Source organism: Monomorium pharaonis, chromosome 9 (genome assembly GCF_013373865.1).
Source record: "Monomorium pharaonis isolate MP-MQ-018 chromosome 9, ASM1337386v2, whole genome shotgun sequence".
Lineage (NCBI taxonomy): Eukaryota > Metazoa > Arthropoda > Insecta > Hymenoptera > Formicidae > Monomorium > Monomorium pharaonis.
The window spans coordinates 7,034,273-7,058,055 of NC_050475.1; the positions used below are offsets into that span (position 1 = coordinate 7,034,273).

Consider the following 23,783-nt stretch of genomic DNA (forward strand, 5'->3'; position numbering starts at 1 on the left):
TACGCTCGCGCGTACATTTTCGCGCGGCCGTAACACGCCCGCGTACGCAGGCTCGCGTATATGTTCCTTTGTCCCCGTAAATCATAAATTTATGCTCTCGTCGACTGCAAACATATTGCATTTCGCGGCCCCGAGAACGGACGTCCCGTAAATTGCCACGCTTCCACACGCAACCGCCCGTATACATTCGGCATTCTATACCACTTAACTCCATAACACCGCGCGGAAATCTTCCTCCAAACGTGGTTAATTAATAAACGCATGCAACATAAGAACCGTCGAAATAAAAATTCTACATTGAAATGGTAAGTAATCAAACTTTTTGATCAATTAAAATGATATTCGGCGATTAATACGACATTGTGGTCTTAAACTTTAGGCTCTTTTCAAGTAAATACTACAGTAAATATAGTAAACTCTAGAAGACGATTGTGAGTGGGATCGTGTCAAGAATTAATAAATTGAATACTGAAAGCAAAGATAACAAAGAATACAGTTAACAATTAAAAGAGTACCAGTGTATTTTTTGGCTAATTATGTAGCAGCTTTTACGTGGATCCATAATTCGAGCGTGTTCTAAAATCCATCTCGGAGTCGTTTACTCCCCCGACAAATTTTCAGCACAGCGGTCGGGCACAGGACCAATCCAAAAAGTTTCGCGACTAAAGTTGGCCGGGACCGCCGTTTCCGGTCCGATGGCACGCCGCGGGCCATTGGCCGCGCCGCATTCGTGAACAATGAGCCCCGTGACATTTCATGCCACGGCTCTTTACTTCCGGTTTTACGAAGCTCCTCCGATGCTCTCCGGAGGGCAATTGTCGTCGCTCGTCGGGAAAAACCGAAGGACACCCGCCGTATTTGCAGCTGTACTATAAATCACCCTCTTTGACCCGCTTGTGATCCCTCCACATCACGATTATAGAATTATTCTCACGATTTGTGTTATATTTTTTTTTTTATTTTTATAAAGGATTTTATAAAGGGTCCGTGTAATTTATTTCGAAATATAAAATTTTCTTTGTTAGAAGTTTTCACGGCGATCAAGGAAAATAGAACGTAATAACGACTGCGACTTAACGGGGAGTAATATGTTTTACATTACGATAATGCGCTCGTATCACGATCCGCGAACCGCGTATTATGCAAAACGGATGAATACGTCGAACTCTGGCAGCCCGTCTGTCACGGGAATTTAATATCGAGTAAGGTGTCCCCCCAATTGTAACTTACCGAGGAAAAGAACGAAAAGCGCGAGAAGATCGTGGAAACAAACTCTTTGCGGGGAATTTGCAATTCACCGAGCATAAGAGGGCGGAGAAAAGCGGGGACATCGAAGCGGAGAGGCGGAGGACCAAAGTTCGAGCGGGACTGGCAGCTGACGTTGCCAGATATTAAAAATGATTCTCGTCGCACTTGATTTTCGTACTCAATTGCGGGGCGCACGACGTACGATTTAATCACACCCGCTTTGCATAATTAATCAAATAAAAAGATTAAAGAGTATCGATTTCTGATCCGTATAAGAATTAAAGTAAATGTCCCAGTAACCAGAAGTGTGACGTTGCAAAGCCAAGGTTGTGGAATTTTTATAAGGATTCCCGAGATAAAATGATCTAATTATATAATATCAACTAAATTATGGAATATATATGTATAAAACGTCATTATTAACATACAAAAATATGACAAATTTTTATATTGTAAAGTATTTCTGAAAGAACCATATCCGAATAACTTGAGCCTGGTCTTTTATGCCCTAAATATACTTATTCTAGCTTAATGTATTGTTTATAAATTCGAAAGATATCTCAATAAATACATAGTGTTTTTTTAAACAATTTTAAGAACATTAAAATATAAATTCTTAGTTTCGTAACACACTTTGTTAATGTTAATTTTTATAATACTTCAAATAACCTAAATTACGCATAAAAATATCTTAATAAAAAATATCTAAATAAAAGATTACAAATAAAATTAAAATAATATTATTTATGAAAAACACAAAATTAAATTTCCAGGGTATACATATTCAGTTACTGAGACATCTACCTTAAAGGTGCCAGAGTTTCAAAAAGAAAGGAACAATGGCCCGTATTCTCAAATCACTTTTATCGATAAATCGTGAGTTGAGAATATAAGCTAATGGATGTGAATTTAAAATCCTCGGGTTTCTAGGAAAGGCTTAACAAAGTGCGACTCAGGAAACACCGATCTCAGATAAAAGAACGAAATACAACCGAATTTTTCTCAGCTCGGATCGCGTGTACCAACGCCGGACGTGTCGGCCAACAGCGTGCCGTTGCCATTATCGAGATCATTATCGACATTAGGCGTCAGCAACACGTGGCATTATTACCGCTGTGTAACGCAATGTAATCGCTGTAATGTAGTCTGTGTGCGAGAAAAATAGCGCAAACGCGTCGCAACTGTATGAGTATGCAAAACATGAAGGACACGCGGTTCTTTCTTTTTCGTATAACGTTCGTACACTTGAGCATACCTTAAAGCACAAGAAAATGCATGTTACATAGCGCGCACGTAGTCCATTCCCCCCCCCCTCCCCTCCCGGTGTTACCAACAACAAGCTGCACGCGGTCGTTCGGTGTGCACGATGAATATATTACAAGAAGAAAAGAATGTTTAGTGAATATTTTGAATAACAAAGAAAAATATTTTAAAAAGAGCACTGAATAATCAACTTGAAATTATACAACTTTATGACATGAATGTAATAACATGTATATGTTTTGTCTCTTATGAGAATCTTATAAATATTTTATGCAAATAAAGTTGTCACGTTATTACTAAATCTATACCGAGAAAAAAGTACTTAACTCTGTGATTACAATTAAAACATTAAAATAATTAAAAGCTTATGTACAATTGTAATTAACATAAAATTTAAGTTACAGTGATAATTAGTTAGTAGGTAAAAATAGTTATAATTTTTATAATCTAACTAAATTATAATTACAACTGTTTTTATTAGTAAAAGACGTATATGTTTTATACTATAGTTAACATTATAGCAGAATAACTAAAATAACTAAAAATAGAGCTTTTAATCACAATTATTTTGATATTTAATTATGGTCATGAATACCAAAATTTTCTCTCATTTTAACATGTGCATTTTTTTGTGCAATTAAATATTATCTTTATCGTGTGTATATAAGCGCTAAATATCGCTGTTTCATGCTCCAGCACCGATACGGCAACGTTTCGATGTGCTCGTATTATACTATAGCATCGCCGAGCGTTATCATCGTCATTATCGTCATCGCAGGGTTAAAGCCGTGGCGCTATCATTATACTCACGCGATACTCAATTTACGCGCCAATCGGCCAGTTTCTCTCCTCCTCTCTGTACGAGACTCTTGCGAGCCGGGTTCGGAATTAAAAGGACGCTGCGCGAGGCAAACCGCCACAGGTATCACGTTACCCGCATGAATATGTATGCCACCGTATGAATGTACATAAGGGAACCCCCGCGTGTCCTTGCTGAGTTACGTATTCACGAATTTATAATTCGCGACGGGACATTGTCGCTGGACGATGGTCGGTCCTTCGGTAGCGGATACTTACAGCGTCGTACACTTGTTTCGAACGTTACGCGGAAAGAACGGTTTTGCTAAAGTATTTGAAAACTTAGCTAAATACACCGATTTGAAAATAATTACGTTGGACCATAAAATAATTATATACAATCATGTTGATGGTTCGGCAAAAACATTTTATCAGTTAGATGAATAATCCAATATAATTATTCTGACGTAGTTATTTTCAAATCTCTATCCAGATAAATTTTTGGATGCCTTAGTATTGCAAGAATAAAAAAGAAATTTTTTTTTTTTTTATGAATAATGTAAACGACATGTGATTTTGTTAATGTAATTTATTCAACAGTATAATTATCATTTTCTGTAACAGTACATTTTTTTCTTTTTTCGACTAAACTAAACTACTAAACGATTCCGGACAATGGGAATGAGATGATGTGTGAATAAGACGAACATCACTAACTTTTACAAAACTTTTTCCTCGTAAGAGACGCTCTGCAATGATCAGAAAAGATCATAGTCCAGTGGAGCGAATATGATGGATGAGGGAATATTTCCTAATCTTTTTTTCCTTTTCTTGTTGCTTTCGTCATAATGCAGTCGAGCAATGCTATGTTACAAAATCAAAGATGAGTTTCTTTGAGAAAGAAATTAAAAAGTTAATAAATAAGTGGATGAACATGTTCGTCAAAATGATAATAATTATATTATTGTATAAATGATAAATTATATTAATAAAATTACATACCTTTTCTATTATTGGTGAAAACATTATTTTACGGTTCCCCCAATATACAATATATTTGAAAAATAACTTTCCATTAAAAACAGTTTTCGTATAGAAATTTACGAAATTAACGAAATTGAATATTAAGACATGATCATATTTCCACATTAGATATACAAAAGGACGGTAACATTCCGGTTGTAACGTGTTATTTTTATCACGGAACCTGTTATCATTTTTGAAATTAATGGATGTATTGTGTAGCCTTCAATTGTATTGCGCAAAGTGTAAAAGTCTTAATATAAATATGTATCAACATGTTATCCATAATGTAAAAGATTGTATATTTTATGAAAAAGCGAATTTTTTTTCTATCAGTGCACGTTTATTATCTGATACAGACTCGTGAATTTGCGATTTAACAAGAAATATAACACAAGGGTCTTAAAAGAAATGCAATACGTTTAATACAAGCGTGAGAGCGCGATATATTCGCATTTGCGATCCAACTCGCACAACAGCTGTGGCCGCGCTCTTGTCAGATACAATTTGAGTAACGAAATGTAAAACCAAAAAGTGAAAAAGCTACAAAAAAAAGTCAATTGTCGCGCGTGTGTCTCCGCGTCCGCATGGATACATAAATCGACTGGCAAACGTCCAAACGTTTCGTCAGAAATCGTCGCACGCATTTGCGCGTGTCAAATGCTATTTACAACACACGTTACTCGTTGAACGTGACGAAATTAGCGCACAGTGTAGCGACAATCGAGTCAACGGATATAAATTTCGCCCGGCGCAAAATGTCGCCGAGTATTACGGATGACAATCGCGGCGATTTTAGCACACGTAGCGTACACATACACCTGCGCAAACCGAATCTCGATATCAAATCACACGTATTACGTCGTGGCAGATTATTATTCGTTCGATCACCAAAAGCTTGTGAAAAAAAAAAAAAGCAGAATATAGATGTGCATATGTATGTATCGCATTTCGACGGAGTGACTTGTGACGAATATGAAAAAAAGGGCCGTATCAAATATCAGTGTTTTTAATATGTGCAGCGGTACGCGTCGTTAAATATCAGATAGGACAAATAATTTCGTGTCCGATAACGCTCCGCTTCGACTCTCTCTCACACAAATCCCCATAAACATATTTTCGACCGTATTTTGCGCTTTTCAAATCAGCGAGCATTTCGAGCCAACACTGTTTGCGCGCAAATAATATATTTTTCATGTACCCGACAACGTTTCTCTATACGGAATGGGAAAATATATTTTTCCGGAATTTTATTCTTACAGAAATAAGAGCCGGTTTTATCTCCCCGATTGCAAAATAGGGGCAAGCAAATGAGAGAAATTTTCTCGCGTTAAGGTCCGTGATTGCTTCCGGGTGTTAGAACGTGGTATTCAGGGAACATGTTAGTTACAGTTTATATACGCAAATATATCGATTGGCGAACGGACGTCTCTCCCGCTTATCGAATGATACAGTGATACCGCTACGCAATTCCGTGATGTCGTAAATATTGATACGTGTTTGAAAAAGAAAATTCCATTTACATGAGGAGTCCATTTATTCCACCGCACCGTGCTCGCGTATACATCTATGCACGGCCGGTCTAATGGCCAATTTGAATAAATACGATATTAATCCCCTCCCCTTCTCTGCCCTCCCTCCCCTCCCCTCATCGTACCGACCGATGTCGACGCCGTGTAACTGGTCGTCCGCGTGCGGTCACTCGAATCAGGAAGAGGGGAAGAAAAATGGTTGACACGAGCCATTAGCGTTCGCATCGAATCACTTGCACGCTGCGATATATTGTCAACTGGCCAACGTACGGGGAGGATAAGGCCGGAGAAGTGAAAATACACACGCGATACTGATTACATGTGAATTTCAACTGCGCGAATCTTGTCATCGAAAAGTGTTCCGCGCACCGCGCGATTTATATATTTTAGATATTAGCTGGCGTTTCTTTCAACATTTCATACGCGAGTGTCATCGCCGCGGAATCATATGCCCATACTCTCTTTTTCTCTCGTCATCTTTTAATGTCTAATTAATTTAAACCGCAAAATTAAAGCAGCGAAATGAATTTCACACAACAACCGAGTTGTGGATGAAGATATTTAATATCAGAGATTAAAACATTTTGATAAAAATTAATTTCTCCGAGACTTAAAAGGACGCATTGTATTTCGCTGTTTATTCATTTAATTTCATTTGTTTCTCATAATTTGTTTGTTCTAGAAGACTGCACTTGTGTGCAAAATGAGAAGCAACGCGTTTTGGTTTAAAAAAAACAACCATTTTTATTCTCTAGACAAACATTTTGTTAATTTATCCATTTATGTATCTCTTTATTTTATTTTTTTTTCTATTATTTTTTATACTAGACTAGAGAATTGCAATTACATATACAAAAAAATTAGTCTCAAATCTGCAATTATTGTCTCGTGTAAGCAAGAATACACAATTGACTGACATAACTTGCTGTCATGAAGAAATTTTGCATAGTTTTGTCGAGAAAATATATTCATCTTTATTCAGAAATAATTTTCAACAGTGGGGAAGAAAAAATATCGGACAATTGGAAATATCTTCAAACAAAAATTAAATTTTTTACTAATATCATTATCAAAACTATCATATCATCACTCTTTAGATGATTATTATAATATTAAATATAATATTTTGCTGAAATTGAAGATTGCCAAACTCCTGAAAGATTTTATTTCTTAGTTACATACGAAACAATGAGGCTTATTGAATCGCTGTTAATGTTTTTTCTACCGTATGAAAAATCTAACAAAACTGAGTATACCGCTTTTCCTTCCATTACGCGACACAAGAGACATTAAACTGCGACGCGTGGACTGTCGAGTGTGTATCGTGTAGCTCGCGGATATATCGGCGCGGCATATCGAGCGCGTACACCGCGGACACACCGAGGACCGGGTAATTAAATTCAGCCGGGGCCATCCTCTTATGTATAACCGCGGATAGCGCAAATAGATACGGGCCGCATATGTCCGGCAAATAGAATCGCGCGCGCGCGGGATGTTCAATCGAAACAGGACGCGCTCAATGTCCCGAAAGGCTATCTGTCTCGAATATACCTGCAACCCGGCCCGGACCGGCCGCCGCCGCCGCGCCTGCATCCTCTCCAATGCGCGCACGTAAGCAGCAGCGGCGGGCGGCTGCGTCGGCGTCGCGTCGCGTTGCGTAATGCAGCGGCGGGCGCGCGATGAGAGGCCATATTAAACCGGTAATGGTGCTATTCAGTCGCGCGATAACGCGTCCCGTTGTTATCTCGCCAGTTATCGGCTTCCGCGACCCGCCGCCGCGCGCCGCCGACCCGAGCGAGCATGGGTCTGCGACGCGCGAACAATTTCTTTTACCTCCGTATTGTTTCCACATTGTCGCTGCTTCCACACCGATTGGCGCGGCAACGGATCCAACCGAGAGATACGCGTCACCCTCTCGCACGTGTGAAAAAAAAATTTCGTTCCTATCTAAAATCCTTTATATGAGACGAGAAAAAGTATAAAAAAAATTATGTACGAATTTATTTGTGTACATAATTAGAACATAATTAATTATATTTCTGCGTAACGAGCAAGGCTGGAGCGAGGAAAATTGAATAATGGTCAGCTGATATTTAAACACCACCCCATTATGATTACGCCGATGAATTTTGCTTTGTACAAAGGTTTCGTAATTAACTTTGCGATGAAATGTAATGGGATATTACAATTAAACGGGGCAAAGAGGAAATTGGGAAAATAAGCAAATTGTAAGAAACGTCTCTGCCGTTTATTATTGCATTTTTGAATTTACCGTGTCGCCGAATGAACGTAAATATTACAGTAGCGTGAAAACGTTAAAGTTTCGATTCGGTTATAATGGACAAATTCGTTACGATGATAAATGGCTCGCTGTTCCGCCGCGCTAATATCAAGCTTAGAGCCATCATATGAAGTGACATTAAGTGATATAGCAGCGTGAGTGCAGAAGTGAAGGAGCATGTGTATCATGCTGTTAATCTCTGTTAGGGTAATCAACTACAACTTGAGAGTAGTGTCCTGATGTGCTGCTAAAGCCAGACTATCTTCTCACGAAATGTGACCCCCCGGCATATCTATCAACAAAATAAGTCGCCTGAAAGCTCGACAGAAACAACATCGTTACAAATTATATGAGAAACGATCGTTTCCTATCGGATTCTTTTTTTTAATATCTGAAATTCTTTTCCTCCCGCGCAGTGTGTTCGTATTTCGCGCAAACTGGAGATAAAAATTTATTTCCATCGGTATGATCAGCGCTATTTACCTTCGTGACGAGTCACATCGCATATGCCCGCAGGATTTTTTCGCTCACCCCTCCGAATCGCGGAGGGACGCGAAAACGATTTCACATCACGATCGTACCGCCTTCCATCCCTCCCGCGTCGCTCGCCGTGCAAGGATCTAACCCGGGAACCCCCGTAACGTTCGCGGAAAAGCGAACGCAGCGGGGCAGGATGCGATCCAGGATGCACTTCCGGCGGCACTGATTCCACCAGCAAACCAATACCCCGTCCCACCCCCGGCTCGCAGCGCCAAGCCCCTGCTCGCTACATGGGAACGGAACTCGCGATCAAATGTCGATGCTGGAGTCTCTCACCGAAGCAATTCCCCCGCCTTCGCTTCCTGCGAGCTGCATCCGACGTACATGCACGCGGTTAAGATTATTTGCGCATCTCGCGTAAACGTGATCTCAATTATGCTCGATAAGATGACATATCTGTTCAACTCGATTAGATTTTCCGGTTTTTAAAACTTTGCGTCGGATATTAGCATGATTGCGGAGCACATTTCGCTAAACGGGCGATGAATATTTTTAATATATTTTTCAATGCTTTTTTGTATTATACATTTACAGGATAACAGCAGATAATATAAAATAGCCGTTGTTAAATTAATATTGCAGCAATACAAGTGCAAAAGAAAATGGCTAAATTGTCATCTAAACCCCATCAGTATTTTATTTTCCTACTTAAGCAACGTATGATAAAGATGTAATTAATTGATATATAATATTACGATATAATATAATGATAAAATATAACTTAAGTAATATGTAATTGGTAATTTTCCTATGCACGGAGAGAATTTTCTCTCAAAATTTACCCTCAAAATCTGGTAATTATGGGATAGTGTGTGGACCTCGATGAATTTTACTAAAAAGTATAATACTTCTAGTAAAATTTACTAAAAGTATAAAAATTCTTTGATGTCACCTATTATCCCACAATTACCAGATTTTAAGGGTAAATTTTAAGAGAAAATTCTCTCCGTATATTAAGACTTTAATGTTCATTACAGCATGTTTTGCAACGAATATAACAACTTCCAGCGATTGTCACCTGCTATAGTGCCTTCTTTAAAAAATAAGCCTCTATTACATATTAAAATAGCTTGTTATTTGCTCTTACTTTTCCCAACTTAGTTTTTTTATTTTATTATTACACTGTTCAGAATAATTTTGACGTCTCGTTTTATCATGAAATTTCCCCGATATACCGCGAACAGTAATTTTCATTTGCCGATTAGCCCGCACAATCGCCTCTGTTCGTGTCTCCGTCGAAATACGCTCGCACGAACGTTTTCAGACGTGTGCGCGGGGGCCAATCGGTCGTGTCATCGAATCGACCGTGCGGCGGAATACACGGGAATAAATCTGCGTCGGCCGGACCTCGCAGGATATCCGCGTTGGAGACTTCCGCGCTGCTTCCGGCCGCATGTCGTTACAGTCTTCTCGTAGAACGTAAACGGTCCATTTTGGTTAATCAGACCGGCACCGCTCTCGACCGCTGGTGACCGCGTTTCTGAAGCTACGCGAGGGACGAGGATAATTTCGCGAAATTTGGTTAGCCAAGCTATTTGCAACGTACAAATACAAATGCATAAATAACGAGAAATGTAAAAGAAATGTAGACTGTGCTATTTATTCTAATTTCTAAATTCGATAAAAAATATTCTTCAAACGGACAAGAAGGTACAAAAACAGAAAGACGAAAGAGTATAATGGATCGAATTAGTTATATATGTATGTAACAGAGATAGATGCATACAAAAATGTACGTACTCGTTTCATACAATTTCGTTTTACTGAAAATTATTAACGTACCTTTGGCTTTTTAATTCTATTCCCCCCCCCCTCTTTTTTTTTGTAGAAAAACGTTCGTGAAAAATGTGTAGCATTACGCGAAATAGTACGATAGTGCATTTTTTTCCAGCCACGTAAAAGAGTACCATAAGACCTGGACCTAACAAAACGCAGCGTAATTTATGAAAGGCCGCCGCGGTATTTTCTGCATTTGCATTACGTACACGCCTGCCTGCCTGCCTGCCTGCCTGGCCTGCCTGGCTGCCTGCCTGCCCCTCCTCGTAGAACGTGATATAAGGCAGTACGCCGGGATTTGCTGTCCGCGACAGCACATCCCGCCTGTCCCCGTCCCGAGATTTTAAGTTCGGGCTTTAACCACCGGTGTAAACGTTCCAGGGGCAGATTAAGGGAGATTCCGCGACGCAGGGACGTGAACGCGCTGGGTTAACGGCTGTACAGGGTTTAGCCGACCGCGGACGCTCGTAGTATTACTCTTCCCTCCCTCCCCCTCCTCCTCCTCCCCCGTCCTGTCGTCCTCTTCTCGAGTCCGATCTCCCTGATCTCTCCCGCACTCGTGCTTCCAATAATCTTGTTCGCGGGAGGACCCGGAGCCAGTCAGATATCGAAGAGCCGATGATGTTCCATCGACCGGCGAAACGACGTTACTCAGCGAACTTCGTTACTCGGTTCGGCGCTGCGATAGTGCGCTGATGTAACGACATCGCGCTTTATATTTCGCCCTCGTTCGTTTGCTTCGTCTAGCGAAGCGTGCGGAGAGCCCTGCCAAATCTCTTAATCGAATCGCGGGGGCGAACCTTGCATTACGAATCGTCATCCAGAGAGAGAGAGAGAGAGATTCTTATAACCGTCAGTTATGAAAGCAATAATTTTTTGATAGTTTAAACAGCGATTTTTTTATCAAATTCGAGCGGCACATTTGAGCTCAAATTCCTCTCAATATAAAAAAATTAAATTGTACAAATCGATATCCAACATCGGAATAATGGATTTTGTTTATTAACTACCGGAAATGTATTGTAAATATTTTCAAATAAAACTTTATTCCGCGGTAAAACGTAAAAATATATATAAGCTTCCCTTCTCCCTCTCTCTCTTTCTCTCTCTCTGTCTGTCTTTCTTTCTCTGTCCCGCAGAGATACTTTATTACACTACAATCAAAGGCTACAATATTGTTGTTGCTAATTACACGGCCGAACGACAATTGACCGAACCGGTACGCAATGGTGACCACTGCGTGAGCGTTCCATTATGAACGCTCAGCCGGGTGGTTTGCATTATTAAACTATTCGCAATTAACTCGTTCCCCTCCAGCATTCACTTTGTCCCGCGAAAATTTCATTTCGCCGCGGAGAGAATTGCAAAGGGGGTTGTAGGGCGCGCGGGGGCGCGCGGGCGCGCGCGCGCGCTCGGTGCAAACTATCCGTCTGCATTTAGCTCGGTTAACGGGGCGTGGGGCATGCCTTATTTAAAGTACACCATATATGTCATAAAGCCGTTACAAGCCGATTAACTTGTCTGAGTTGATTAGAGTGCGGCGCTGGTTTTATACCTCGGGCCTCGCGCGCCTGCCGCGCCGCCCGGTGCCGCGGTGCACGCGTATGTTAACCGCAATTACATAACGCCGCGTTTTGTACATCCGTTACATAACCCACATAATAAAACCGCGCCTCCCGAGAGGGAAAATTTAAATAAAGACAATTACATTCGCGTACCCACGTGTCCAAGAATACACTGAGAGATGCCGACGGTAATCACGGAATTTTTCAAAATATAAATGTTGTTACCCTTAAAAGGAATTTATTATTTTGTTTAGAGAAATACATTTATAGATGCGATTTATTAACTTTATTAAGTTTTTATGTATTTTAATTAATTAGAAATGAGAATTAAACTCCTAATTAAAAGATCCGTCTCTCTAAATCGGAATCGGTATAATGTCCGTTTTTAATGATTATATTAATCAATGATATGTGCATTTTCAGTGATAATATAATAATCCCAATCAGTGAGTGTATCTTTTTCTTGGCATCATTAAAAAATAATGAAGTCCCAATTATAACTGCAATTCAGTTAGATTTTACTGTTTAAAATTTAAAGAGTAGTCAGTGATCGTAAAATAATACGTTGAATGTTGAAAATTTAATTCACTTGTTTCTTCATTTATTCTGAAATGAATTTTTTTTCTATTAGATCCGCATTTGATAAAATATAAATTAGATTTTTTTTACATATTTTTACATATCACTTTTTACGTGTTTCGTGCATTTTTCGTGTTTACATGTATCATGACATTGGTGACCGGTATGGCATTTAATAGTGTTTCAGTGGAATTTAAATTAATTAAAATTTTAAAATTGTCTTTATTTTCTGTTTTAATTACACTTTAAAAAGGTACGGTGTTAATAATCTCGTATCTACACATTCTTTTCCTTACTCGTTCGTTAACCGCGATAAATGACAGCAAAATGAATAAACATCAACCTATGAAACGATGCGGTATGAAAGAATAATCAATAGTCATAACAAAAAAAAAAAAAAAGAGATAGGAACAGCAAGCCGACGGGTACCACAGAGGAGACTGACGAGCCGATGGCATGTGCACCGTGCGGGAAGGAGTGACGAGAGTCGACGATCGAAATGGCACGTCGCGAAAAAGTAACGGCAAAGGGGCAAACTGCGTTGGTCGCGACGCGATTTCGACACTCCGATTGGTTTGGCATCAGTTCGCAGACAGTTTCGAGTACCACGTCCCCTTCTCCGCCCCATACTTGATTGGCACTCGACATTGGGCAAGTTTTCGCGATTTTCGAGCGGGTCCCCGAAACGGGAAACCCGACGAAGGGTTTCGACTTTCACGAGATAGGAAGGAGGGTGGAGGGTACAGAGAGATGGTACCCCGGTTTCGACGAGGATACCGGAGATTCGCGGAACAGGCCACTAAATTTCCCGTTCAATTTGGATATACACGATTCCGCGTCCGCATCCCGGTTTCTATTGCCCATCTGGCGCGGCGAAACGCGTTTACGTCGACGCGGTCACCCGGTATACGTCAGGCAAAGTGCGAATAAACCATATGTGTGCAAGTTTTACGTTAGGTATTTTGATACTCGAAAACGCTAAAGGGAAGGTACTACATCGAAAGAATTTTTCGTTATATTTTATAATTTCTTCTAACGCAAAGTTTACTATAAATATATCAAACGTGGTAACAAATGAGTGCTTTTATTATCGACAATCTATCAAATATTATAAGTAGCAATAGGAATTTTTTAAAATGTACGAAAGACATTTTATAAACTACAGGCTTAGTAAAAATTACTATGCAGCATTTAAAATGTTCTCAGGCAAAATTTTTTTGTATGATATATTTCTATGATCGTATACACATAAATTTTTATGATTTTGTAGGACTACGTTTTTATAACTTTTTGAAAAACGTTTATCGTAATAGGATCGAAATGGGATCTCAAAACCATTACTTCTATATTATGTACGTGCCATTTTTTCTATTAATAAATGTGTTATATGTTATATATTTTTGATATAAGCAACGCACCGATCAATTATACTGCATAAAGAATATTGTATACATTTATCATTATATTTGGCACCATATTTATTCTATTTAAAGTAATAAAAAATCATGAACTGTTTAAAACATATTTCAAAATTACTTAAATTTAACTGCTATAAAATTAATAAAAATAATTGAGCATATTTTATATTTTACTATATATATAAAATATAAAATTTACTATATATATAAAGTATAAAATATAAAATATTTGCTGCAGATATTAATAATTAAAGTTACCATAATTTTTTTTTTAATGTGAAAAAATTCTCCGTGTAAGTTATTAGTATTAACACTGGGCGATAAAAACATTTTAAATAATTCTAATCAGAATAAGTCTTCTATAGTTTTCGATGCGTCGAATTTAAATCTGTAAGTAAAGATGTTACATTACATTAAAATTTTGAAGAAAATATGATAAAAACGCGTTTTTTGCAGTTTTAATATCATTTTTCCAAAACAACGTAACAGAACATTTTTATTTATAAATTCGGGTGAATTTAGCATAAAAATTACAACAAACACTTACTCTAATTAAAGTTATATAACTACATTTCTCTTTGTCGACCAGTGTAATTATACGCTGTATTTTACTTCAAATTTTGCATTTTGCAAATCTAGTCGGAGTCCATTTTAAAAAAACAACTCGACAAAAAAAGCCCGGCGTAAAACTTTTTTGAATGAAACCACTCAACACTCTCGATCTCTCTTTTAATCGGAACATCATAAAAAAATCATACGCAACACACTCTTCCTGTACTGTTGCGTTATCGAGCTGTTGAAAGTAAACAGTTCTTTAACTGTAAACAAACCGTCATCCGTACGCATGACATATTTGTATGACGTGTAATTTGCCGGATGATACCATGTAAATATTTCAAACAGCATTATTGCATATTGCACACTTTCCGCGAATGGCGGCGGATGGCCATGCGGCTCGCTGTATTTTTGATATTTGCGGTTGTTTGCGCGACTCTCGTTAAATAATAAAAAAGAGAAAGAGAGAGAGAGAGAGATCAAATGTCGGGCGAAGGGACGCTTTGATTTGAGGAAATCGGATTGTTGCACGAAAACAACTTAAACGGAGCCTGCTGGACGTGCGAATATCGAATCGATCGGTACATACGAATAATCAAGCGCGGACGGTGTACATTTAAATACATAAAACTGTTGCATATAATATATCTAATATATTGTCGTGGCCTTTAGCATAAACACGTACAATGTGTGGAAGGAAGTTTTATACAAATGACAAATCTATCGAAATCGTGTGTTTGAAAATTGAATCGATTATTCGTACCTGCAATGTAAATTAAAATTGAAAATGTGTTAATATTTATACTATAAATGAACTGTATACATGTGAAAGTTATGTCACTAACATTATTTTTAACAATGTATAGTTTTATAGTTTATTCATTTTATTTGTTGCTACAAATTAAATTATTTGAAAACACAGTGACAAAACTCTTATTTTTTCTATAAATATACACAGTGATTGCTCTGTAGATAAACGAATAAATTTAAATTGCAATAAAACTTTTTACACAACTTATTTGAAATAATGGAACTTTCATAAAAACAAAATTCAGTTTTTTGTCATTATTTCTTACATTAGAGATTTCGTTAGAGATTTCTACTTATTATTAAACTAATTTTTTATGCAGATGCAAAAGCATCACTTTTTTTGTATTACTTTTAAATGCAACAACAATCAATCTGTAACTTTTTAATAATATCTTATTATTTTATATGTATGTAATACATTCTTAAAACTGCGATGTTAAAGAAAACACAATTAAAAGCGTGAAATGCAATCTTACGTAACTTCGAATGTTTATTCGGTTAATAACTTCTAATGCGCTCTCTCTCTCTCCCTCTCTCTCTCTCTCTCTCTCTCTTTCTGCTCGTCTGAGTTTCGCGAATTTTTTTGTTTGTCGCTGTCCCTTTCGCAGGCTGTGCATGCGTCGAGTGGGCAAACAGCGTTCGTACCCGCCAATCGGAAGAATCGCTCGGTCACAGTGGCCGTATTTGAAGCCTGAAAGAATAACTGACAAAGGTGAAATTCCTGGTAAACAGAGTGGACGCGTGACAGTACAACCGCGACTCACTTGATACGCCGTTGATCCGGCGACAAACAGAAGACAGCCAGTGGCCGCTAAAACAAACAACCGGGTGTACGGTTGACGGGTGTACAGAGGTCTCGGTAAATTCGTCCGTGCCTATCGGATTACCCCCGTTCACGAACTCCCCTATATAATTAGATGCCGCGCCGCAGAAACGTTCCGCTTCTTGATCGCTTTGGTAACAATTACGAAGAGGGAGGGCGAGGGAGGAATAGTTTCCGCAAGAAGATCACGGACATAATGAAATCAAAACCGTAATTCCATTTTCATGGAACAGGGAGAACTGAATCGCTCGTTGGAAAGTAGAATATTCTCGAAAATGTGTCTTGACGTTTGGTGTTATTCAAGATGCATATCACCATTAAGAGAGATATGATGCAAATTGAAATTTTTCGAATTTTGTTTTACGGATTATCATGTTTTAAATACATCAATCAAAAAGAGTAGGAAAAATAAAAACAAGAAAATAATACAAGCCTACTTTTTCTAATTTTTATGTACTTTTTTAAATTTTTATGTAGTGTATAACACTACATAAAATTAAATATCTACACTACTTTTAGAAAAATTATGTTTAATACTCTCCCGTAAATAATTGATTTTAAAATACGTATATTTTTCTTTTCTCTTACATGAACGTTTATTTTTTATTTCTGTCACCTTTCTTGAGACGAAGAATTAAACATAAGCTAGCGTGTTAATTACACGCTACACATGTGCGAGATATTTCTTAATTGAATATACTAGTCCCTTAGTCCCTTAGCGGATAATCTAACGGCCATGTAATGGTACGGTATGTGATATATTAGAGAGAACAATCGCCGGATACATCCTCGATTGTTACAGAGACCATTAGCGTAATAATTGGCAGATCAGTGATTGATGATTATGGGTTTGCGGTTGAAAATGGACCAATCACGAAATGACACAGGAATATCCTGACCGAAACAACAAACACATTTTAGTTCGATGTTCGAGACAAATTCGTCGATCGGTGCAGAAGAGATCGCTGCATGTGTCGCAACAAAAATTTCTTCTTTTCTACATAGATTTATTATTATTATTATTATTATTATCAAGATAAATTATCCGGTGTTATAAGGGCGTCAATGGTTGTTTGGGGCGAATGTTTATAGGGACAAACACACGATCAGATGGAGGGAAAACCTGCCGCAGATTGCGCGATCCACAGCCATCTTTTCTTCAGGCGTAAATTGCGTGATAGCCGCGTTGCGATGTAACCACCTGTTGCGGGATGACAAAGCTTCCGGTAGGTACATTAGGCGACGTCTAATAACACTAATTCATCCGCGCAACCGAATGCCATAAACGCTAATGAGGGTGATCGCGCCGATGTGCGTGCAGCCATGAAACTGCAGCAGGAAGCGACTCGCATCTGGTGCATCGACGATACTGAAATCATTCACCCTCTTTCGGGACGAAAACGCGAATGATGCAATATCTATGGGACAAGGGAGAGAAGAACGAGCAATAATCGATAAAATGTATGATTTCAATTCGTAAAAAAATTGCACTGAAATTACATAGAAACTGACATTTTGTGATGCGATGAACACTTAATATTAATGGATATATATCTATAACGAAAAGAATGAGGGATTAGTTAAAAAGATAAAAATATAAGTATTTTTTTTATATTAAGATGAACGTAAAATTATATATTTGTCTCTTATTTTTTATATATATAATTATGACATGTGTATAACAATAGAACTATATGTATTGAAGTAATTTACTTTATGTAAATGACATCGCTATATATAGCACGTTTAAGACGTGATAACGGAACTTAATTAAGACAAAAATTACGATGTAAAAAGATGTAGGTACATTGTTGGTCATTTGACGTTAGTAGGTAAAAAAATACGTATTTTTGACTTCATTAATACGTCAAACATAAATCGTGTTTTCTGTATCTTGAAGACATCTTTTAGACATTTCTAAAAACATTTTAATGTTTAATGTGACGATTTTGAACATAAATATGGTGTTATCTGAGAATAGATTTGATTGCAACCCGTAAATTGGCTCGTCTCGGAAATGACGCATCAAACAATCCTTTTGCGTTCGTGTAATTGAAGACACCTTCGCGTAGATACACAAGAGAGAGAGAGAGAGAGGGAAAACGTTTCCTGGGCGAGCGATTATTTGCGCGACGACTGTCGTCTCTTCGGGTCGTGAAACGTCACGTTACTAATTTGCGGCAGTCCCACGCTAATTGTATGTATGAGAAAATAATGGCATGGGGAAAAAGAGGTGAGGAAGGGGGGGCGAGAGACAACAACCAGATGCGAGGGATGATCTCCGGTCCCTTGTTCGACTTTGGATGACTAACGATAAGTGCAGACATGAAAATGAGGTGGTCGCCGCTCCGGAAGGAGTATCGGTCTGCCCTTTTTTTGTCCCGCGACGACCACCCACGCACTTTTATCTGCGAAACGCTGTTATTGCTAATGCGTTATTCATCCGCGGAAGTGACTGCGCAGGCCACGTGCTTCCCGCTGTTTCGTATAATAATAATAGTCGTGGGCGCTACGCGACATATTACAGTTATTAAACCGTTTATGAATTATTCACTTTAAAAATATCAAATACTTCTACTTATTCAAAATTAAGTAATTTAAGTAATTTTATTCGAAAGCTATTTCAATGATTCAGTCTCTTAATTGGCACGCCTTTCTCTATTGATTTTAAACGAGAGTTTTAAGAGACGAACAAGCGAATTCTTATCTCGTGACAAATTTGTGAAAAAAAAAACAAGGTACGAATAAACAATCCGTTTGCATGAGTGAACAATTGTAAATCGATACGCGAATCGATCTCCCTTCGTTTGATAATACCGTGGCTGCAGCTCGTCGACGACATAATGCAGATTGACGCGTTGGCATTACGCTCGAAATCCGACCGTTAATAACGGACCAGTCCAGTTCACCTCCATTCACGGCGCATGTAAAACATAATCGACAGCAATAACGTGAGTAATATTGAGCATCGAAATTAGGTCTCGAGTGTTGGCCCACAGACTCCAGGTGTACACAACACGGGCCTGAATGACAAATGGAGATACAATTTCGAGGCGCAAGCTGCAAGCGGATTCTTGGTTTGCAAGCGTAGGAAAAACTCAGATTTCGCTCTTCCCGCATCTACATATTTACATATTATATAGCAGCGCGTCGAAAACCTGCGCCACGACAAATACGCTCGCGCATATGGGGTATATAATATAATACTATCTTTATCTAGATATTCATATTTTGCCGCGGACTCGAAATTATCGGGGATCCGAAATATTAAACTCAATAAATGTTTAATATTGGAATATCATGATGATCGCAGGGGGATATGTCCCTCATATTCTAAACGCATTAACGACTAATTAACAGAGGGATGATACTCGTACATTCGAGTTATTTCATTTGCGTGTTTAATATATCTATTTATCTTACACGCATATATATAATAATTCTTATCACATGTGAATAAAATATTCTATATTATAAATAATATTATGTATACATAAAAAATATTTTTTTATATTAAGTAAACATATTTATTAATTTTCTATATTCCAAAAAATATTAGCAAGTATAAAATAATTTCTTTTAATCAGGGAAATGATATTAAAATAAATATTAATAAAAATTTTTTTTTGTAGATAATAATTCTTACGTAGATAAGCGAGCTTCTTCCAAATGGTTCTCGCTAGTTTTTCATTCTTGAAAGTAGAATATCGATCGCAAGTAGAACGTATACGAGCTGTGAATTTTGCGGCGGACTTCTTGCTCACGCAGGATTATAATGTATAATTCAGGCGGAGAGGTGCAGTTCGGCACGTTCGCGTTCAAAAGTTGCTACGCGGCGAGCTAATATCGAGTTTCGAACTATCCGCGGTCCTCCCTCTGCCCCCCCATTCTTCCTTCACCCTTAACCGCCGCGCAGCGCTCTTATTAAATTTGTTTCAATTCGCCCGCCTTATTACATTTCTACGGGCGCGACTCGCTGATCGATAGCCCGCGCTTCGCTGACTGATATGCGCGCCAACGGAAATGGATTTTCGCATTTCCGAAATTTTCCGCATAAATCCGTAACCGTGAGTCACGTTGATTCGACGCGAGAGGGGAAACGCGGAAAATTTAAAGCGCAATCCCTCCAATCGCGACTTGCGGCGACAAAACGAGACTTGACGACGCCGAGAAGTTGCAACTTCTTCGGAAACGCGAATAGACGACGAAAATGATAACACGGCGGACAGAGATCTCGTTTCCCCTCGGCCGTATTCCCGAACGTTTACTCCCGGATTATCATTTTAATTCTTTCGCGCGGAATCGCGTGAAGAGCACAACTGGCGGATCGACCGACCGATCCTTCTCACCACTAATTTGCCATGGCGTGAATTCAAGGATACTTCGCATCCAGTACGGGGGCAACAATCCCAGCCGAACTCGTAATCCCCTTCGAGGACCGTGATTTCGACAAGGAGAAAAACTTTTCTTACAGACTTTCAACAAGTTTACTTTCTACCTCTTTGAAATTGTTGCTGTTGTTTTTCTCTGCCCTTCGCCTTTTCTGCTTTACTGATTATATTTACCGCGAAACTGTAATTAATATTTGGCGACATCTCGATGCCTTAAAAAGCAAAGCTAGTTACCATTGAAACTCTAAAGTTTGTAAATTAATTTAATTGGGTAAACTTTGGGTATAATGGCCATAGTTTTTTTAATGCAAAAAACATATCTTTATTTTTATTATTTTTTAATAGGGTATATTACTTTACTAAAGCGTGTAACGCTATCGATATTAAAAAAGAAAATACTTAATAAAAATTTTATATTAAAATATTAATAACATAAACATTGGCCATCTTTTGCAATTTTTAAAGAAAAGATGGTCATAATATTATAGGACAGTTGACCGTACATATTTTAAATACTTAATATTTATAAAATAATTTTTAAAAATTTATAATTTTATCTAGTTTTATTGCCATATAATATTACATATTTTGTTATTTTTAAACATTCTTAATAATAAATGTTTATATGAGTTTAACGTCTCTTTAACTCATTGTCAGTAACTAAAAAAATATCTATGATATATCAATTTTAAAATATTAAATACGCAGCTTAATTCTTAGTTGTTTAATTATATATATATATATATATATATATATATATATATATATAAACTTACCCCGAAAAAAATCATGAGTCATCTTATCTAAACTTTGAGAGAAAGATAGTATAAATAAAAAAATAGGAAAGGAAATAAAAGAGACAATCACACGTCACAATTTACATATTTTTGTTATGTTTCAATTTACATATCTTTGTTATGTATTTGACGTTAATTATGACAGTTTAGCTGTAATTTATTCAACATTGTAACCATTTTTAATGAACACGTGAAAAACTTTCAGGCACTCAAAAGTAACAACGTATAATATTGTTATTTCGAATAGTATACGTACATAAACTTTGGAAAATATCGATTAACTTTCAAAATAATTACAAGAACATATTATTTAGCAATTATTGGAGAAATTATGGCCATTGACAATCTTCTCCGTATGGCCATTATATTTTAATTTACCCCAATTTTACGATTTAATTTTACATCATGTTTCATCGCTTTACGTTGTGTCACGCAATAATTAAGAATGTTTCATCTGATCTTCTCTCTGAGAGGAAATTAACCGCGCGATTTTCATGAAATTGTAAATATGAGGAAGGGACGGGGGAAAGTATCATTTTCAACTCGTACAACCATCATTAATTCAGCCAGCTCTTCCATTTCGGTCATCCTCGGCCGAACCCGAGTACTCGGGACTCTTGTAAATAAGAGAGAACATATGGCTCGTTAAGATGAGCCTGGTAGAATTACTTCTTGCTCGGAGCGACGAAAGGTCAAGTAGTCGCGTCCCACACTAAGACGACCAGCCTTAACGAAGACACAAATGGATACGCCGAGTACACACTCTCTTACTCGACGTAAGAGGATTTTAAAGTTAAAAACGTACTTTGTATCCAAAAAACCGACTATCACATCGTTAAATATATAATATCGCATTTAGCGATTAAAATTGCTGTGATAAAATAACAAAACTTAAAATGTATGATTTCAAGATTTTTTTGACGTCAAATCGAATCGAATTTTATTTCTTTGTTCGAATTTGAATTAAACTAACAAAATCAAATTGTTGAAACACAATTTTTAACTAACATTATAATTATTATTAATTAAAACTTCTTTAGTAGTCAACGAACTGGTCAATTTATTATTATTCAAATAGCACATAATTATTATTATTTAGAATTTTATAATAATAAAATATATATAATAAAATATATATAGATAAGAGCATTTCTATGTAAGAAAAATAATATTGATTCATATCGAGTCGAATCTTAGCCTGATTTGAATAGTTCGTACATTTCTAATACAATTCATCTGACACGTAGTATATATAATTGACGTATGTTATGTTACGTATAATACATTTACTCTCTTTAATATCGAATAATCTATCAGCTCAAGAAGAACTCGATGCACAAATCAATGGCCTACCTTCTTCAGGGCTGAGATACTCTATCCATTATTTTTTTTAAAGACTCACATCGAGCTCCACTTCGGCGGCTGAGAATTGATACGTCGCGTTCGCTCATGCGAGAGATGACAATGTGATATTCCGCATGTCAGCGATCCGACTGTGTGATCCGTCACGCGTATGTATTTGCGAAGCGAGAGGTCCTTCCTCGCCTCATAAATCGAGATGAAAGGAAACCGGGTCGCTGTTGTACCGCATGAACACTATCCCGAGGAACGGGCGACGAGAGAAAGGGTGGAGAACAGACTCTAGAGTGACAACGACGTGGGAAGACGGAGAGTGAAACGCGGATCTCCGAATGCATCCTGTTACTCTTTTCAACCGACGGGCTTTTTCTGAAAAATTTCCACCCGCCGCGGAAACCATTTTCGGGGGAGACAGAAACGGCTTTGAGTATCGTCCGTAGAGGCGAAGCGTTTGACAGAAAAATTTGGCAGCTCCATCAATTCAGAATGATTCTAGAATCTTGCACAAATATGTAAGAAAGATAATAGAATCAATTATTAGCGTAACTACATTGAGAGGAAAAAATGCTGGTTTCAAATAAATATTTCTTTGAATAGTGCTAATAATATATTTTATAGAAAATCAATAATATTTATGTAAAACAAGTAATACTTTCTATAATTTAGAAAATATTACACGTTTGAAATAAATATTATTGATTTCCTATAAAATATGTTATTATTTAAAGAAACGTTTATTTAAATCCAGCATTTTTTCTCTCAGTATCTTTTTTTTTCTTTTAATTTAACGGCGGACTGACGAAGATTGCGTTTTCTATATCCTATTGTGTTTTCTATATCACATTGCATAATTATATTTAGGATTGGAAAGTAACGCATTACTTGAAAAATTATTACCATTACAGTTACTTTTTTTTTAGTAACTTGTAATGCACGCAGTATTTATCTTTTTTTAATAACTATACGGCAATAATGTACTTATATTTTTTAAATAACATTAACAAATTTATACATGTAACAGTTTT

General features: G+C 37.5%; 1 protein-coding gene across 1 annotated transcript in view; it reads left to right on the forward strand.

Annotated features, from left to right (window-relative positions):
* LOC105830687 (agrin) overlaps positions 1–23,783 on the forward strand; it is a 569,188-nt gene that overhangs the window by 460,741 nt on the left and 84,664 nt on the right. The gene's annotated exons all lie outside the window — the stretch shown is intronic.